At 48.6% G+C, this 16249-nt stretch overlaps 1 pseudogene; it reads right to left on the bottom strand.

Annotated features, from left to right (window-relative positions):
- Window positions 1-14097: 14097 nt before the first annotated feature.
- LOC146192296 (uncharacterized) lies at window positions 14098-16249 on the bottom strand (annotated as a pseudogene).

Below are 16249 nucleotides of genomic sequence, written 5' to 3' on the forward strand. Positions count from 1 at the left end.
CATAGCGTTGGCGTTGCCATGCAGTCCCAATTCACTGGACAGTGCCAGTACTGTGGGGAGGTGGCTAACACCTACCACATGGTATGGGCCTGTAAAAAAACCCATCCCTTCCCCCCATCCCGGGAGGACGGGAGGACTGGGAGGCGACCCTGCTCGGCTGCTGCGACTTACAGGCCCAAAGGGCCTTAAGGCGGCTTGCGCGGGCGGCGGCAACCGCCAATGGGGTCTCTAGGGTCTCCACCCAGTATTATAAAGCCGAAGCCCTTCAGGCTCCGCGTCAAACCTCCCAATATGAAATAAACGTTTTCACCACCACCACCACCATGCAGTCACCACATGACTCGGTTCAGGGTTGGTTTTACGGCTATTAATAAAAAACATCACATAATGCAACCTAAAGAGGTACACACCCTAGGAAATACGTTATTCATTTATTTGATTGTTATTTGTAAAAAAGCAAAAAGATTTAGGAAAATAAATTCCACTCCATGGATTCGAACAAATGTTTCAGCGTTGAGGTATTCAGGGTTAACTCACAGGGCTGCAAACGCGACGGTAATGGGGATTTTTAACTGCGCTCTTTTCGTCTTGCCAATGTTTCCGCTACTTTTCGCCAGATGACGCTGCTTAGAGGGCCCTATCGTTGAGAAAATGAAATCACGCGACGTGGGGCTCCTACTTATGAAGTACTTATAGCAGTCCTCGTGGATTGTATGCATGTGGAAGATAAAAACTTTGTAGACGTTTAATCACGATGTAAATGAGTGAGACACGCCTTAGAGCGAGTTTTATGCTTTTTCGTGGTAGAGCCTTTGTTTGAATATATTCGTACAGGCATTTTAAAAAATTTATTTGACGCTGTAGTGTAAACTTCGATTGTTAATCATATAACCTAGTACCAGTAAGCATCTAAGATCTGCAATTCTTGTCGTAAAATCATGCTAGATAGAAGCTATATCTAGCGATATATGACATGGTGCAGTAACGTAAACTTTAATTTTTTAATCGCAATGAGATAGTTAACGGTATAATTAAGACCTGCTAGTAGTCCATTGCAATCTTACTCACCATACGTTACCTAGCGATATAACGCGCTTGGATATTATGCTCGACATAGGCCACACAACGATACAACACACTTGTTGCTAGGCTTCACTTGAAAGTTTGGCATTGAGGTTATCACGAAGGTCAGCGCTACAAACAGAACCCCAAGGTGGTGGAGTTTTTGCGTTGAGGGGAGCTAACGCTCTAAGAGGCATGGCAGGGCCACCGCAGACAACCACTACCCTTCAACACTACCACGGCTGCGATGAGTGCACAGTCGACGTTCTGACGCCGCGGAAACAAATGCTACTATAAAATGGCCCATCATCGCTACCGCTCCAAGGCGTCAGTCAGGAACCGGTTTCGACCGCCGCGCCACCTACCCCGAAAAGTGGCCGGTCGCCGCCCGCGATGTAAGCGGAGGCGGGGAGTTTTCAAACTGAAGCTGGTTCTAGTAATGTTGACTTTGACTTCCTTACAGTACCTGAATAAAATTGATAAATGCTCTTCACCGACATCTGTACGTTTACTTCGTTCTGTAAAGAGGTTTTGAGCATTTACTTAACTGTCTGTCCTGTTTTGACCCTGACGTGGTCTACAGTATGCCGTAAATAAAAACTAATGTCGATCATCTTGATTGATTGTTTGTTTTGGTTTGGTTTATAGGCTATAACGTCCAAAAGCAATTAGGGCTACAAGACGCCGTAGAGGAGGCTTTTTAAATTTCGACCACCTGGAGATGCTTTTAAATGCGTTACAATCACTCAGTAAAGAGGCCTCTTCAGTTTGGCCTCCATCGAAAAGTGGCAATCGCGGCCGGGATAAGAAAATCGTGACTGGAGACCTAACATCGGCCAGTTCCCGATATGCGCAGGCTGTGCGCTTGTTTCTTTTCACGGCTAGTCACCACGTGTGTTACTACGTGGCATGACGAACGAGGAATTCCCTTTCTTCACAGTATTATTCGGATATGAAGAGGGGCTATCTTAATGGATTCCACCGCGATTAGCAAACACGTGGACTGAATTTTTCCGGCGGTGCAGCAGCCACTTTTGCTATGCTTACTACTTGCAGGAGGGCTCTGACTCGAGGCCCCTTACCCCGCCAGCCGTCGGAATACAAGGAACAAGGAATGCCAGCTCGATTCCTGAAGCTAACTGGGCTAACCCAGAAAAGATTGAACACCTGTTCGAGCACCTGGCATTATTGGCTGCTGAGAAGCCGACAGGCTGGACAGTTCAGGAGGCCATTACCTGCATCGAGAACACCCCAGGCTGCGAGGGATGTGTTGAAGAATTCAGGGCCCTACTGACCAACAGGGATGAACTGTTACGGATCACAGATGAATACCTTGTAAACACTTCGGACTTGAGCATAGGGGTGGCTCTCAAGGTACGCACTGTGATCAGGTCGCTGGTGCCTGAAAACTCCTCTGGCATGAGCTAGATCAAGACGTGACCTTCCTCCAGGTTGAGCATGGCCGACACCGTGTCGTCAGGTGTGGGTCCGATTAAAATGGGCAGTGTGAAATCCTAAGCAAAGTCCAGAATAAAGTGCCTTTCCTGACAGATGGAGGATAAAGTGCCTTTCCTGACAGATGGAGGATTATTGTGTGTGTGTGTGTGTGTGTGTGTGTGTGTGTGTGTGTGTGTGTGTGTGTGTGTGTGTGTGTGTGTGTGTGTGTGTGTGTGTGTGTGTGTGTGTGTGTGTGTGTGTGTGTGTGTGTGTGTGTGTGTGTGTGTGTGTGTGTGTGTGTGTGTGTGTGTGTGTGTGTGTGTGTGTGTGTGTGTGTGTGTGTGTGTGTGTGTGTGTGTGTGTGTGCGCGTGCGTGTGTGTGTGTGTGTGTGTGTGTGTTACTGGCAATGAAGGCTTGGTGCTGGGCTAAAGTGCAGCATTTATAGAACATCTAAAATAACCCACAGACGCACCGTATATTACTGTATACACACAGCGTATATTGGGAACTGTCAAAAACGTGTCATGATTTTAATGAAAAATAAACGAAGTCAGACTGTAAAAATGGGCAGATTAACATGGCGCTATGGAGCCCTTGTTCTATATAGCGGTTTGTTAAATGTCGACAAAAGAAAACAATGAACCAACTAGCCGAAACCAATCCTCATTGTAAAAACGGAAGCACTGCAATAGTAAAAAAACCGAGGATCTGTAATTTAAATTTCGCATCAAAAATAGCATAACACTATCTGATGCGGTATCGTGTGCTTAATGAAAGGTGAACACATCATGTGGCCGCACGTCAAGGAATTAAGTACCTAGTATTTTTCTTTCAGAAGTGTTTCTCTTATAACGGTTTTTGGGCTCGCAAGGATGACGTTCGGTGTGAAAACCAAGGCTCCCTTTCCATTTCCGATCAAGTACTCCAAGATTTTAAATAACGCTTTGAATTCCTTTTCTGACGCACCAACCAGGATATTTAAACGCTTCCCGCTGTTACGACAGATGGATTCGCACGAACACAGGGTGTGAAGCTTCTTTTGAAGTGAAGTATTTTACCTGCCACTGCACGTCTCTCCGCCCATTCTCATGTTCCTGTACCAACTTCGGTGTGTAACTCGACCAGTTCCTTCTATGTGCATCGGGTTTACTTCTTGCAAGCGACTTCCTAGCTACCGATGTTGGCCTGCTATGCGTCCACCAGTCTCTCACCCCAGCTCACGCTCTCGCGGCTGCCTCCTCCGCCCGTCGGCTGACGCCGCCTTTGAGCCAGAGGATGCTTTCTGGGACGCCGGCATCATTTTTCTAAAGCTTCCAGGACCACGAAAATACCAGGTCCATCCAGGTGGGACATTTTTGGGCGTTTTATGCCTAATTTAACAAGAAACATAACAAGAAACTCCGCTTGAGGATTCGCGATCTCACCCAAAAGGCGGCTGAGTATGCTGCCCAGCTCACCGACTCTAACTGGGTGGATCGCTGTAACTCTGCTGCTAAATAAATGTCTAGTCGCAATACTTGGAGGCTATTCCGTAGCCTCATAGATCCCACTCAGACCCGCACAGAAACAGAAACATCTGCAACGAGCAATTCATAATTTCAAGGGCAATAGGGACCAACTTGCGCAGACTCTACGGGATCAGTATCTGTGTCAAGTCTAAGACACCCGTGGACAGGAATATCTCTATGCAGGCAGAGATAATCCGGATATGGATCGTCCGTTCCAGCTCCATGATCTGCGGGCAGCTCCTGTTAAAATGAAACGGGTACCACTCCCGGCAGGGACAAGGTTACGGTCAAACTTTTGGCCAACCTTCCTGATCCGGCGTATGAGTCCCTGCTAAAATATATGAACGCAGTCTGGAAAGAAGAAACACCCCTCCCCCTAGAATGGAAGACAACGCTTGTCACCTTCATCCCTAAGCCGCGTAAGCCGATCAATACCGATCATCTCCGACCTATCTCCCTAACGTCTTGCGCAGCCAAGCTCATGGAGGCCATGGTTCGAGATCGCCTCTGAATATCTGGAGGCCCGCAATACTTTCGCAGACACGATTTTCGGATTCCGACCTCAGAAGTCAGCACAGGACATTCTGCTTCAACTCAGCCACAAGGTACTCACGCCTGTCGAGCACCCTCACAATGACAAGGTGGTTCTCGCCTTGGATTTGAAGGGTACTTTCGACAACGTGAAACACAGTGTCATCCTCGCTCACCTCAGCGAAACACAATGCGGACACAACACGTTTAATTACGTAAAACAGTTCTTAACGGACCGTGAAGCCTTTAACCGCATTCAGGACAAGGAGCACGGTCTTTATACTATGGGTACGCGGGGCACGCCACAAGGCGCAGTGCTGTCCCCACTACTCTAATTTGGCAATGCTTCATCTCCCTGTATACAGCATGCGCTATATGCCGACGACATTACCATTTGGCCACAGGGGGCAACATTGGTCAACTGGAGGACTACCTGCAAACAGCGGCGGGCATAGTGGATCGCTATGCTACGTACTGTGGTCTCCAGTGCTCTCCTCAAAAATCAGAATTCGTGCATTTACGCCCCTCGCCGAGATGCAAGACCCAATACTTCTCTCTCTGGCTAGTGGACCCATACGCGAAGCCACGGAGATTAGAGTCCTCGGACTCCTTATTCACCAAAATCGTCGCGCTGACAGAACACTAGCCAAGCTTCGCAAGGTTGGCGGCCAAGTGGGCCGCATGGTCCGCCGCGTCTCCAACAAACGGGGGGGCATCAGAAGCAGGGATACGATGCGACTCGCCCATGCTTTTGTGACGAGTCGAATTCTTTATTCAACTACATACCTGCACTTGCGCAAGCATGATGAAGACATCCTGGAGGTCACTGTCCGCAAGATGATCAAGAGGGCGCTCGACCTCCCGATCTCTACCTCCAATGCAAGGCTCCTTGCATTGGAGGTGGTGAACACCTATCGGGAGCTACGCGAGGCGCACCTCACTAATCAATACACGCGTCTTGCCCAGACCGTGTCCAGTCGTCGCCTTTTGGACCGGATACATATACAACACAACCATCACATTAAGGAAAGGGAACGAGTGCCAGAGCTTTGGAGAGGCGCCCTCCGTCTTCGACCCCTTCCTACCAAAATGGACAGAGAAGATCACAATGGACGGCGTCAAGCGCGGGCAAATTCCCTGCACCATCATTATGGCTCTGAACACACTGTTTTCTATGTGGATGTTGCGGGCCCGCACCATTCCAGGGGAGGAAGGTACACGGCTGCAGTCGTTCACGAGGAAAGACAGGTGGATGGCATCACTTTTAAGGCCCCTAGCACAGCCCACGCGGAGGAGGTAGCAAGCGCCCTGGCTACCTCCCACCCTCAATCTAAATCTATCCTATCCGACTTGCGAGGGGCCTGTCGGAATTATGAGCTGGGCTGGATAACGCCTATAGCACAGAGAATTACTTCGGAGAGCAGCTTGGGATCAGGATCCCCAGACCCGATTTCTCATTTGGGCTCCAGGCCACCAGGGCTTACCAGGGAATGAGGCCGCCAACTCGGCCGCCAGCGCACTCACTAACCGGGAACCCGGCGTAGACCCTACCGATCTGGGCCAGGACACTTAGCCTCTCTCAACTTTTCAAGAAATCTGTGCCTATTACCGGGACTCACACCGTCAGTACCCGGCTCATCTCGAGGGGCTATGGAAAGCGGGCGAAAGAATACTTCTTAGACTCTTTACTAACACTCCCGCCAGCACTCAAACATTTCGACCCTTCTTTCTCTGGCCTCTGCCCTTTCTGTGGAGAGGTGGCTGACACATTTCACATGGTCTGAGCATGCCAGCTAAGTCCTTCTCTTTTACCCATAACCCCTTCCCCTACCCGACCGGACTGGGAGGCGGCCCTGCTCGGCTACCTGGGTCTAGCGGCACAACAAGCGCTGGTCCAGCGAGCTCGTGTGGCGGCCCAGACCAATGGAGTCCCGAAATAAGGGACTCCACCTAGTACTGTAAGGGGAGCGGCCCACTATGGGTGGTTCTCCAAGCAACCTCCCCTTTTGTAATAAATGCTTTCCACCACCATCCACATGGGCCTTTGTGCCGTCGGCAACCGCACTCCCACCCCTCCTATCCCAGAGTCCCGATCAGACTGCATGATCCCATCAAAAGCTCCTTTTAAACGACTGAGAAAGTGCGCGCCTTGATGCTCCAACGCAGTCATAATGCCCTAAGAAGAGAGAATTTTGGCGGGCTAGTTGGTGCATGAAGAATGGGGATGAAAACAGCTCAGAAATAAGGACGTGGTCGTCCTTGTTTCTGCGCTGTTTTCATCCCCATTCTTCATAATAGTCTTCGCATGCAAGGGTGCGCCATGATTTTATTTCGTAGAGCACGCAATGCACGTTCGCGCTTGCTATCACGATCGTGTAGACGTGTCTGTACAGTGTCCTGATTTTGCGGATAGCGCATTTTGAATTGGACTAGAGTTGAACGATCAAGTGGTTTTACGGTAAACCGCACCGAGCAGAGCGCACTCGTTAGGAAGACGCCGCAGACCTTTTACGTAGGGGGTGCACACCATTTTATCCAGAAAAGCGCTCTTACCAATTTAATTTCCTGTCGAAGCTACGTTTTCGATACTAATTAAAAGCATAAATCTCGCAGTTGAAAGAAAGGCTCTGGGTAAATGCATGTCCCCACGGGCCCGGCTCACAAGTTCAGAAAACTGGCGTCATGTCTTGCATTCAGCCCCTTAAAGGTCAACTCCGGTGGTTTTTCCATCAATTTCTGTTTTTCATTGAATTACATTCCTCGGCACGTCCTGACTCCAACACAAAAAACCGTTTTTCGAAATTCCAATTCGAAGTATTTTTAAAAAAGAAAAACAGCAAATCGAAACCGAAACTGCTTTCACGGCCAGAAACGACGTCCCAGGTGACGAAATGGTGACGTCACACTCAGTATTAGAAAAACACTCGTACGTGCATTGGATGGTGAAAATAACGTATGGAAATCATGAAGCATTGCATAAAATGTCTGAGGTAGTTCAGTATAAGCCTCACAATTTCATAATCATGCGGGAAGTGGACAGTAACGCCGGTATACTGTTTGTGACGTCAGAAACTCAGTGTTGCCGGCAGAAATAGTCTCAACTTAATCCATGAAAACAGCATATTTTAAAGTCGTGTTGCGCGCGAACGGATTATCGTACGGCGCCCAAATTTTGTAGAATGCGTCAGGATGGAGTGGAGAATATACAGTAAAATTTTTATTAGAATATTCGAATGTCAAAAAACCTCCGGAGTTGCCCTTTAAGCGTTATCTGGGCGCCAATTTGTGACCTTGAAAGAAAATAAAATTATCGCCGCGACTGAGCTTCAATCTTGCAACGGCGCTAATTGATCAGCTTCGCAGGGCACTGCACGAGAATTAAGTGCAACATCACCGCAGTCGAATATCGCAAGAGTTTAACTATTATAATGCGATATAATACTGAGTGTACTAGTACACTATGGTTTTACTTCCAATCTAACACCCTGCATGTCATTGTCACGTGACTGTGGCCAGGCAAAAAGGTTTGCTAATATCCTGTATAAAACTCGATCAACTTAGAAAAAAGCATTTCCCACAGTTCTATGACAACTACATTCCCCTACATCCTAGCTTACTCTTAGGAGAAAATTCACTGGTTAAAACGTCTTCTCTCATTGATTTCTTAAAAGATGCCAACATCCTAAACCGACTTTAGTGTATTAAAATAATCGCTCGCTTCCTTTCACCAAACAGATACGCAAACCCCGAGTTTGGCGCATGGTGGCCTTAGCTGCCTATGTGCCACAAAACACAACACACAAATATGTGCACAAAAAGGTTTGCGCCCCACAGACGCAGAAAGTCAGAGATATACGGCCATCACAAGCAGCGCACGCTCGCAGTTGTGCGGTTTAGGAGCATAGGGAACGCCGTCTCCGCGCCTAAAGACCAGCACAGCGTTTACAAAGAAACGGGGCGCTCACGATGCCACAGCAGACTGGGGGTGAAACGTATACGCACAGCGCCCATAGGAATACGCGGAAGCAAAAGTGTTAAAGAAGGTCAATTTCGCGGGGCACCTATGGTATCGTTTTTTGGTGTACAGCAATCATGAACATCCTAGAACAGATTGTGAGCATGAGAGGTCATTCCAGAGGTGCAGTGTTTTTAAAACACTGCGAAACGTATGAGGGTGCGAGCTTGGAGGGCTTCCCATAGAAGCTCATATAAGCACAGCTTGCCGCAACGTTTTCTTCGTTTGTGAGAGCCCCAGAAAAGGTGGCCGGTCGTTAAACGTTGGCAAGCGTTTTCAAGAAATGTGTGACAAAGTATATGCTACGCCATTCCGGAGGCAGTTTATTGTTAAAATAAAAGGTAAAACTGCGCGAATGAAACAGGACAAGATAGGAACACAAGACCACACAGGCGCATACTTCCAACTGTTTAATCATGACCGAAAGCACATGCCGAGGCGTGCTAGCACTGCTATCATTCGCTGTACTTGATAATAGGTCAAAAAACACTACCGTAATTTTCCTGCACTTTGTGGATAAACATCTCATCATTGCGGAAGGCCAGATAAAAAATTAGTTGTGGTTTAACTCTGGTTAACCCTAGTTGAATTACGATAGCAACGGCGGAAGCTTCTTTTGTCTGCTACATTGTTCTCCTATCACACCCTATCAGTGTAAGGTGCTACATTGCTGGGAACACTTAAGCTCATCCTTTAAGAGTATGAAGTGAGACCGTAAGTTACCAGTCTTCTTCTTCTTCTTCTCCTTCTCCTCCTCCTCCTCCTCCTCGGCTGTTCAACGTCAAGCTTGGCTTCCGCCGGGACCATGCGACGGCTCGAAACCTGGCGTAGTATTGCTATCGCAATAAAAGTAGAGCACTCAAACAACTCCCCAGACGCTTCGCGAGAAAAAAAAGTGCTGCAATCAGACTGCGTGAATATGAGTAGTTAAACGAAAAAAAATAAGGGTAAGGCTGTAAAACAACGTGTAGCTGTGTGAAAAAACAACGGCGGCGTGAAGTTAATAAAGGAATATAGACACCTCATTTTTGGGTTCGTGTTTTATCATTTATAATGTTGCCTAGTACATTACTGTGCATGGATGCCACGTCACGATCACCTATGACTGCTGAATAATATGTAATTGAATTTCATTTCTCACTTGTTTCAGTTTCGGTTTCAACAACCAATCAATGGTTGTGACGTCACAGTCAAAACTAGGTCACGCGAGGGATGAAAATACAGCGAGATTGTTACGAGTGCAAATCAAGCACCAGTGGGCAACACCACTTTGGAATCGATGGGCACCGCTTAAAGGGCCACTGTCCAGGGAAGGACCTTTTAAGCAAAGGCGCCCAGTATTTCTATTAGGTACCGGAGATAGTCTATGCAAAATGCTACAGTGACACGCGCGCCGCAAAGCAACGAAAATACAAATCAAAGCTCTCTCATGCTCTCCTTCGAGATGCCAGCTTCCCCGTTTCCTGCGCTCGCCCGTCGAGCCACAGCTATGACGTACTTGCCGCGAACGACGTCCATTGGTCCGTCTCGCTGACTGACGGGAGAAGCTAGGATGGGCGTACACCACTAATCGTGTCTACCGCTCGCTGCTGCACGCTTTTCCCTAGCCCGTTTCGTTTTCGCGCACGCAGAGAGTACCACCATCACCACCCCCCTGCTCCGAGTTCGTTCTGTGTGCTGCGCCGTTTCTACAGCCTTCCCTTCGTTTGCGCAACCTGAAGCTTTCACTCCGACGTGACCTCTCGTTTTCTCTCCCTTTTAGGAGAGAGGTTCGGCGACTCGGCCCAACGTCAACGTGGCAGCAAAAGCGAAGAAAAAGAAAAGTTTCAAAGGCGGGGCTATTACGTACGCGAGTGATTTTCTCCACAAGACGCCCCACCTCCCGCCAAACGCGGAGGAGGAAGGGGAATTTGGCTTACGGAGGCTAGACGACCGAGCAGGAGAGTGAAAAACCTCTGAGAGGGGACGGAAGGAGAGGGAAGCGCAAAATCGGTTGATTGCGGTGACTATAACTCCGTTATTAATTACTGTTTTCAAAAACTTCTTGCGGCCTTGCGTTGTGGGGATGAATCCTCAAAGCCAATGCGGAAAAAAATATCTGGACCGGAGGGGGGACAGTGGGCCTTTAACCGCACAACTCAACAGTCAACGTCGTCTTCGTCCACACACCCAGACACTTCGTTCTTTACTTGCTGAACGCCAGCATGGTACACCAGATGACATTACCCCCGCCGCAGAAGCACGGTCCTGGTGCGTCCCATGTAAACGAAACAGGAGGTGCATAATACGGCTTGAGTCGTGTCACGTGCACAATGTCGGAAGCTCGTAGTGCAGAAGACACTTCGTTCTTCACTTGCTGAATGCCAGCATCGTACACTACATAACAATATACTCACTGCTGTGTCATTTTAATTCACTACGATGATAAAGCCAGCCTGCCTCAAGAACAGAAATTATGACAAGTCAAGAATGAGCGATTATATCGCTGTTCTTTCATGCCGCGCATAACGACATGGTTGCGACGTCACAACCATCTCTCAATTAAATTCAATTATTAATTATTTAGCAGTAGTAAGCGAAAACTGCGTGCGGATCGATAGACAGGAATGACTTACGCATCTTTAACAAGAAGAAAAATGACGCAAAAATTTTGTGTCTAGAGTCCTTTAACGGAACTGAAAAGTAAAGCTGAAAATTAAAAGCAGGGAAAGATCGTTATACGGTAAGGGAGCAATGGCAAAATGGAGGAACAAGGAACAGTCCTAAAGGGAAACATAAAACCATGTAACAAGCTGCCATGCATTTCCAAACCTCAAAAACTGTTTAAAGCTAAGATCGGAGCATGGACATTTCATTCGATGAAAGCAAGCTAGACGGAGTGCTGACAGATCTCTCACCAGTTTTTAAAATGTGCGCAGCTTCAACGACTTCCCTTTCTGTCTTATCTTTTGATCTGAACAAAAACGTGGTTTTGCGCCAAATTGGTGTGCGAGGTACTTTGATCTTTCCCTTGCCCTCACCTACAATGTTCTTACAATGCGGTGCAAGATGTCCCACAGTGTTGTTCTTTATTGCCAAGTTACGTTCACAGGCCCATTCGTTAAGACCTGAAGCACGCTTGGAAAACTTTTTTTTTTCGTGATTCTTATTACACTCAAGCTTGGTCTCCTTTCCTTTGACAAACGCTACTGAGCTTAATCGGTGTCGAGAAGACCATTTGACACCGCACCAGTCCTCCACTTTTTTTATATTGCGGGAAACGCGGTTCATATAAAACATCACCTGCAACGGCTTTTTCTTAACGTTCTCATCCTTTTTCTTGCGCCTTTTTAACTTCTGAAACAAGATTTCACGTGCTGCTCTGGTCATATGGGTTGGATAACCTGTGGAGCGGCAGCGCTAAACTTGCTGGTTGAAGATTGACTCGATTTTATGGTTGCATAGTATTTCTAGGGATGTCATAGGGCTTAGTGAGGTTAGGAGGCCGAATGAGGCATATACTGTACTGAAAGATGGGCCTGTATTGTGCTATCGAGGTTTACCGGAGAGGCGAGAACTAGGAGTAAATTTCCTTGTCAGTAAATATATAGCTGGCAATCTAGATGAATTCTATATAGTACTAATGAGAGGGTGGCAGGCATCGTAATTAGGCCTAATAAGCGGTATAAACTGAAGGTTGTACAAGCCTATGCACCTACATGTAGTTATGATGACCAGTCAGTTGAAAGCTTCTACGAAGATGTAGAATCGGCCATGCGAAAAGTAAAGACGCAGTATACTGTACTAATGGGCGACTTCAATGCCAAGGTAGGGAAACAGCAGGCAGGAGACTAGGCAGTAGGTGACTATGGCAATGGCTTTAGGAATAGCAGGGGGAGTTGCTAGTTGAGTTTGCAGAGCGCAATAACTTAAGAATCGTGAATACCTTCTTCAGCAAACGGAAAAACCGGAAATGGACATAGAAAAGTCCTAACGGGGAGACTAAAAATGAAATCGACTTCATACTGTGTTCAACCCCCGCCATTATGCAAGATGTAGAGGCAATCGGGAAAGTGCGATGCAGTGACCACAGGATGGTGAGGTCCCTAATTAGCCTTAATCTGAGGAAGGAACGCAACAGATTAGTAAGAAAGAAACCCGTCAACAAATTAGCGGTCAGGGGGAGGGCAGAAGAGTTCAGGATCTCACTACAGAACAGATACTCAGCTCTAACCGAAGATGGCGACATTACCCTAGAAGCAGTGAACAATAATATCAGAGATATCATTACTGAGTGCGCTGTAGAAGTAGGCGGTAGGGTAGTTAGAGAGGATACCGGTAAACTGTCTAAGGAGACGAAAGATTTGATTAAGAAACGCCAGAGTATGAAAGCTTCCAATCTAACAGACTAGATAGAATTGGCAGAGATATCAAAGCCAATCAATAAGCGCAAGGTGGCCGATATAAGGAAGTATAACATGGAGAAAATAGAGCATGCTGTAAAGAACGGGGGAAACCTCACAGCGGTAAAGAAGAAATTGGGCATAGGCAAAAACCAGATGTATGCGATAAAGGACAAGGCGGGCAACGTCATCACGAATATGGACAAGATAGTCAAAGCAGCCGAGGAGTTCTATACAGATCTCAACAGCAGCCAAAGTAGTCAGGACCGTAATGATATTGGCGGTGGGGAAAGACAGTCAGACGTTCCACCAGTGACGAAGGACGAGGTCAAGAAAGCATTAGAAACCATGAAAAGGGGGAACTCAGCTACAGCTACAGATAGATAACTACATATTTGTTGAAGGACGGGGGGGGATATCGTGCTAGAAAAACTGGCCACCCTGTATACGCAGTGCTATAGTGTCATCGACAATACCGGAAACATGGAATAATGCAAACATTATCCTCATTCATAAGAAAGGGAACTAAGGGCCTTATAAATTACAGACCAATCAGCTTACTGTCTGTTACGTATAAGGTATTTACTAAAGTAATTACTAATAGAATCAGGACAGCCTTAGACTGCAATCAAGCAAAGGATCAAGCAGGTTTTCGGAAACGGTACTCTACTATCGATCATATCCATACCATCAACCAGGTGATAGAAAAATGCTCGGAATATAACCAGCCCTTATACATAGCATTGATTGATTACGAAAACGCATTTGACTCAGTTGAAACCTCGGCGTTGATGCAGGCATTGCGAAATCAGGGGGTAGACGAGCCGTACGTGAAAGTGCTGGAAGATATATATCGTGGCTGCACAGCAACCATAGTTCTGCATAAAGAAAGTAACAAAATTCCCATGAATAAAGGAGTTAGGCAAGGAGACACAATCTCCGCAGTACTATTCACAGCTTGCTTAGAGGAAGTATTCAGAGATTTGGAATGGGGGCAGTTTGGGATAAGGGTGGATGGAGAATACCTCAGTAATCTGCGAATTGCTGATGACATTGCCTTGCTAAGCAACTCGGGGTATGAACTGCATTGTTGGATTGGTAAAACGTTTATTTGGGCCTGCAGTAGAACGCGCGCTAGCGCACGCGCGCTCCGGACGGGGCCTACGTCGTCCTCTGGGCACCGGCCGCGCGGCCTGGGTCCCCGCTCGCCGTGGCCGGCTCGCTGGTTCCCTGCCGGGTCAGCGCCTTGATGACCTGCTGGACGGCCCAGAGTTGTTCGTCTTGATTGTTGCTCCCTGCGGCTGCTTCCAGTCGCGGCGGGATCCTCCCAGTCTAAGCTTCTTCCTGGTAGTTGTTGCAATTCCACAGAATGTGTGCGAAGCCAGCCGTCTCCGTTCGGCAGACTCTGCATTTGTCTGTCGGGTGCGTTTCGGGATACATTCTGCGCATCAGCGACGGGCTGGGGAGTGAGCCCGTCTGTAGCTGTCTGAATAAAACGGCTTGCTCTCGACTGAGCCCCGAGCAAGGGGGTGGAAGAGCTCTGCGAGCTAGGCGGAACGGCTTGGTTATTTCGTTGTAGTCGGTCATTCGGTCTTTGGTGCTGAACCACAGCGGCCAGTCGACCGAGGCGCGGTCCGTTAGCGCGCGCGCCTCGGCGTGTGCCGTCTCGTTGTATTTGGCGTTGCGGTCTGACGCCTCGCCCGCGTGCGCTGGGAACCACTTGATTTTCACTTGTCTGCTGCCATCGTCGTTCTTGGTTGTCTGCAGTATGCGCACAGCTTCCTTCGCTATCCTGCCTTTGGCGTAATTTCTCACCGCCTGCCTCGAGTCGCATAGCACTGTGTGGCAGTCGCGGTCGGCGATGGCCAGGGCGATGGCCACCTCCTCCGTTTGCTCTGCCTTGGTGCATCTCGTGCTGGCCGTCGCGCGAACGGTGCCGGTCGCGTTGACGACGACCGTCGTGAAGCCGTGTATCTTGGCGTACTCAGCCGCGTCAACGTAGCGTGCGTGTGTATCGGCCGCGTGCTGGTCTATCAGCGCCTTGGCTCTCGCTGCTCTCCTCCATTTGTTATACTCCAGGTGCATGTTCTTCGGTACCGAGTCCACTCTGATGTTGCGCCTGATCTCATCGGGGACGGGGAGCTGCGTCTGCTCCCTGCCTTGATATCCAATTCCCAGGTTGTACAGGATTTTCCGGCCGGTCTCGGTCATAGAAAGTCTCTCGAGTTGTGCGGCGCGTTGAGCCTCGGCTATCTCCTCCAGCGTGTTGTGCACCCCCACCTGTAGGAGGCGTTTGGTGCTCGTTGTTTCGAATAGTCCCAGTGCCGTCTTGTAGGCTCTGCGGATGAGTATATCTATCTTGTTTCTCTCGCTCTTCTTCCACTTGTGGTAGGCCGCCACGTACGCTACGTGACATATGACGAACGAGTGGATCAGTCTGATCAGGCTCTCTTCCCTCATTCCACTTTTCTTGTTCGTGACTCGTTTGAGTAGTCTCGTGGCGTTCGCCGCTTTCGCAATGAGCCGGGTGATAGTCTCGCCGTTTCTGCCGTGCGTCTCGATCGTCATTCCCAACACTCTGATCTTGTTGACTCTTGGGATCGCGTTTCCCTCTCTGTTCTAACTTTGATTGCCTCGTACTCTCTCGGGCTGCTCTTGGGTTTGCGGTGCTTGACAGGTGGGTAGACGAGGAGCTCTGACCTGCTCGGCGAGCATCTGAGCCCCGTTCCATCGAGTTGGTCTTCGATCGCATCAACAGCCGCCTGTAGGGTGGATTCGATGTGGGCATCGCTGCCACCTTCCACCCACAGCGTTATGTCGTCTGCGTATATCGTATGTCGGACTTCCTTGATGTTCCTGAGCCTTTTGGCCTCTCCTATCATCACGAGATTGAAAAGCACCGGCGAGATAACCGATCCCTGATGTGTGCCTGTGCTTCCCAGCTTCTTCTCCTGTTCTTGGAGGTCCCCCGCTCTGAGCTCGGCCGTTCTGTCCGTGAGGAAGTCTTTGATGTAATTGTATGATCTCTCTCCCATGTTGAGTTTCGAGACTTGGGATAGGATCGCCGAGTGCTTCACCTTGTCGAAGGCGCTCTGCAGGTCGAGTCCCAGTACTGCTTTGTTGTCGCCGGTGTTGCCGTCGATGATCTGGTGCTTGAGTTGTATCATGGCGTCTTGGGTACTTAGATGCTGCCTGAAGCCAATGATCGTTTCCGGGTAGAGATCTTCTTTCTCGAGGTATTCTTGCCACCTGTTGAGCAGGACGTGCTCCAACCCCTTGCCCACGCAAGATGTGAGCGATATGGGTCGGAGAT

This window comes from Amblyomma maculatum, chromosome 4 (genome assembly GCF_055883805.1).
Source record: "Amblyomma maculatum isolate TAMU_Amacu chromosome 4, ASM5588380v1, whole genome shotgun sequence".
NCBI lineage: Eukaryota > Metazoa > Arthropoda > Arachnida > Ixodida > Ixodidae > Amblyomma > Amblyomma maculatum.